General features: G+C 37.6%; 1 pseudogene; it reads right to left on the bottom strand.

The window, feature by feature from the left end:
- Positions 1–3071: 3071 nt before the first annotated feature.
- Positions 3072–4004, bottom strand: LOC114092087 (aldo-keto reductase family 1 member B10 pseudogene; annotated as a pseudogene).
- Between the last annotated feature and the right edge of the window lie 763 nt (positions 4005–4767).

The raw sequence follows: 4767 nt of genomic DNA, 5'->3' as shown, positions 1-4767 counted from the left end.
GTCAATATAGGGTTTTTTCCCTGACTGTGCTCTTGGTTTTTGCTTGAGACCTTGCAGAATTCTTGTTTGTTTGTTTAAGGGTTTGTTTTTGTTTGTTTAAGGGTTTGTTTGTTGGTGCTGAGAATTTAACACAGGGGCACTTTACCACCAAGTTACATCCTGAGCCCCTTTTGTTTTGAGACAAAGTCTGGCTAAATTGTTGAGACTGGTATTAAACTTGTGATTCACCAATCTCAGTTATTATTGAACCAAGTCACAGCAAAATCAGGTTCTGATTTATCTTCTTTCCATGTATTTTAACTGTTTTGGAAGACATGAAATCCAAACTCCAGAACAGAACTTGCAACTAAAGCAATGGGTAAAACTGAAATAAGAGCAAAGGAAATTTATCCATTTATTCAAAACTACTTTTGACTACTTACTATATACAGGGAAGAAATAAAAAGAGAGGCCACGTACCAAATTTACTGGATGCCTTGTGGTAACTCCAGTGGAAATAAATTTATATTTTCTCCACAGTTTTTTTTTTCCTGTTCCTACAAAGGGTGTAAAGATTTCAGGCAGTCACTAGTTACTAATTATATGTGGGGTCCTTGAACTGATTATTTTACCTCTTCTTTCCTCAGTTTTTCATTGGCAAAATAAGGATACTGGATTAAATAATCCTTAAGGTCTCTTCTATTTCTAATATTTTATGATTCTATTGTATTCTACTGTTATATTACTGTAAATTCCTCATATTGATAAGAAATATATGTGAATAGGTACTAGAGTAATTACAAATGCAAGGGTGGCTGGGTGCGGTGGCACATGCCTTTAATCCCAGCTGCTCAGGAGAGAGCGAGGCAGGAGGAGTTAGAGTTCAAAACCAGCCTCAGCAATGTGATGAGGCCCTAAGCAACTTAGCAAGACCCCATTTCAAATTAAACATACAAAAGAGCTGGTAACTCCGCATTATATACAACCATAAGAATGGAATCCTAAATAGAATACATTATTCTCTCTCTCTCTCTCTCTCTCTCTCTCTCTCTCTCTATATATATATATATATATATATATATATATATATATATATATATATATATATATACATTTTTCAAAATACATTCTTCTGTCATATATTACTAAAAATAACAAAAAATAAACATTAAGGGTATAAAATATAATAATCAAAAGGCAGATTCTCAAAGTGCATCACAAAACACGATCAAGTCCATACTCTCTATCTAAAAAAAATCTACTTTAAATATAAGCGTAGCAGTAAACTAAAAATAAAGAGATAAAGAAAGATATGTCATGCCAATAAAAGGGGAGGCTGAGGATGTTGCTCAGTGGTTAAGCATCCTGGGTTTAATACCAAAAAAAAAAAAAGGCAAAAGCAAGAGTAGGCCATATGAGAGGAAAAAGAGGCCAAAAATTGGCTTATTCGTATATATATATTTAGTTGTAGGTGAACACAGTACCTTTGTTTTATTTATTGATTTTTATGTGGTGCTGTGGATCAAACCCAGGGCCTTGCACTTGCTAGGTAAGTGCTCTACCACTGAGCCACAACCCCAGGCTCTGCTTTATTCTTCTTATTAACAATAAGTCAGGTTCTCTATTTTCTTTCTCTCTCTTTCCCTGCTTGTAGTGAATAACTTTTCTCTTCCATGCCCTTGGGCCTTGATATACTACCTCACAGCAGGATGAGAAATAATGGAGATAGCCAACCATGGACACTAAATGTGAACCAAAATAAACCTTTCCTCCTCTATGTTTATTTTCTCAGGTATTGCATCCCAATGATGGGAAAATAATTAACATGGAAAATTGGAACCAATAAGTGGGTTCATCATTATGATTATACCTGATGAGGAGGTTCAGATGTCTTTGGAATTGGTTTGCAGGAAGAATGTGAAACAGTTTGGAAATGCAAGATAGAGAAACCATAGAATGTGTTGGCAGAACTTAAGCCATTTTGCCCCATCATCCCAGATGTGGAACACTTATAAAAATTTCAATGTAGTTTAAAAAATATAATTATATGATAATAATAATTATAAAATTTTTATTCTTTAATTAATATAACAATATATAAACTAGGTTATAATTGCTAACCTGTTTTAATGCACCTGTATCAACTTTTATGAAATAGTGACAGAACTAAAAATTTAGAAGTGAATGGATTAATGGGCAATTCTGTTTTGAGTTCAGAGGGCCAGAATGCTGATATGAATACAGACAGTAAAGGTTGTGCTCATGAGATTTCAGATGGGACTAAGAAATCTAAAGGAAATTTTACAAAAGGTGTTTTTTGTTGCAGTTTGGAAAAGAACTCATCTATACCTGTCCATGGCCTGAGACCTATTGTAAGGCTGACTTAAAATGTGACCAACTAATTAATCTGGTGGAAGAAATTTTAAGGCAGCACAGCATTCAGCCTGTGGCATAGGTATTGCTAGCTTCTTTTAGCAAGGTTTACATTAAGATTTGGAAGGAAGAAGCAGAGTGGAAATATTTGAGAAACTTGCAGTTTGGCCAGAAAAAAAATGTAGAGTAAATTTGGAACATAGGAAAGTATGGTTACTGAAGGGATTATCACTGAACAACACATATTTTTCCTTTTTTTTACTTTCATTATTTTTTTATTCTTTTTATTTTTGCATCCTCAATGGTAGCAGAGACCTTGTTGTTTAACAAACATTTGTTCAGATGAAATAAGTGGAAGAAATAGTCATTTGTTCATCTGAGTCATAGTTCCCTGTGATAAGTCTTTTCCTGGTTCAACATATGGCTCTAAATAAAACCTTGCTTAGGGGAAGGGAGGAGGAGAAGGAAAGAAGGTTCTGGGAAGGAGATTGAGCAACTAATGTTGCATGCACGGATGATTAGAGCATTAAAAAAATCCCATTATGTACAATTATAATGCACTAATAAATGTTTTTTTTTTTTAAATTTTGCCTAGATTCTGACAAGATCAAGCACAATATAATTCCATATAAATTTAGCTAAAATGGGTCTCAGGGAGAACAAATTCCACTTCAGTGAAGAGAAAGAATCCACCAGGTGTTTCATCAGGAGATTCAGCTTCAGTAATTGGCATTGTAGGGGTATTCCGGCAAATGAGCCTGGTCAGCCAGGACACAGATCCTCCAGTTGCTGTTGAAGCTAAGTAAGGTCTCCTCATCACTCAATTTGACATCAAAGACCTGAAAGTTCTTGACAATGCATTCTGGTGTCACAGATTTGGGTATCACCACCACATTCCTTTGGATATGGAACCAGATCAGAACCTGGGCCTGGGATTTTTTTGTGCCTTGCAGCAATCTCCTTGATTTTAGCGTCCTCCAGTAGTAAAGGGTCTTCTGGTTTGTCCCAAGGTCTATCTGCAGAGCCCAGGGGGCTATAGGTTGTGACAGTGATGCCCTTAGAGTGGCAGTATTGGATCAGTTTCTCCTGGGTGAGGTATGGGTGACACTCCACCTGGTTAGTCACTGGTTTATATTTGAGTCCAGGCTTATTCAAGATCTTTTCAATCTGGAAGTGGTTGAAGTTGGAGACACCAAGAGCTTTCACCAACCCCTCATCCACCAGCTCCTCCATGACCTCCCAGGCATCCAAGAATGTTACTTTACTGTCTTTATCATCTTTGGGGAATAAGTCCTTCCCAGCCTGAAATCCCTGGAGCTAATGAATAAGATAGACATCCAGATAGTCCAGTTCAGATCTTTGAGGGTCTTCCAACAGGTTTCCTTCACAAGCTTCCTCTCAAAGAAGGTGCACCACAGCTTGCTCACAATAAAGAAGTCCTCCTGCTTCACCACCTTCTCTTGGATCTTCTCTTGGATGGTTTCTCCCACCTCATTCCCACTCTGATAGACATAGGTACAGTCTATGTGGCAATATCCTGCATCAATGGCTGTCTTCACGGCTTCTTTGACTCTGTTTAGGGGAGATTTCCAGGTGCCCAGACCCAACATGGGCATCCTAGCTTTGGTGCTGAGCTCCACAAAGGTGGCCATGGTTGGTGCAGAAATGGCTTTGAGAGAGCAAATAGATGTCTAGTGTCCCAACATATATTTTTCAACAAGAAATATGAAAGATGCCTTGAGGACATCACAAGAATTGGTCATATCCCACCTTAACAAGCTCAGTGATATAAAATTGTAAACTAGACTTTGCTTTGAAAAGAGACTGCCTGTGTGCTCTGCATGCATGGATGTTTTAGCTAGATTTTTTCACTGCTGCAACCAAAATACCTGAGAAGAACAAATTTAGAGGTGGAAAAGTTTATTTAGCACTCATGGTTTCAGAGATTTCAATAGCTAACTCCATTGCTCTTGGCCAGAGGTGAGAAAGAACATTATGGCAGAAGGACATGGCAGAGGAAAGGAAAGCAGCTAAGGACATCTCACCACAAAAGAGAGACAGAGAAAAAGAGTGTGGGGGGAGAGAAATTAAGCTCAGCTCACAAAATACATACTGTAAAAGCATGCCACCAATGACCTACTTCCTCCAGTCACACCCTGCCTGCCCACAGTTACCACTCTGTTAATCCTTATCAGGGGATTAATGCACTGATTAGATTAAGACTCTCGTAACCTAGTCTCTTCACACCAAATTTTATTGTATTAGCTAACACATGAGAATTTGTAGAATCTAAAGCATAGCATTCTTCCCATATGCCCAAAAGCTCATAGCCATTTCAGGAAGCAAAATACACTTAGTTCATTTCCCAAAGTCCCCATATTCTAAACAGTTCCAGGATTGCTTGAAAGTCCAAGT

The sequence above is a fragment of the Marmota flaviventris genome, chromosome X (genome assembly GCF_047511675.1).
Source record: "Marmota flaviventris isolate mMarFla1 chromosome X, mMarFla1.hap1, whole genome shotgun sequence".
Taxonomy (NCBI): Eukaryota; Metazoa; Chordata; class Mammalia; order Rodentia; family Sciuridae; genus Marmota; species Marmota flaviventris.
This window is presented reverse-complemented; position numbering and strand designations above follow the sequence as displayed.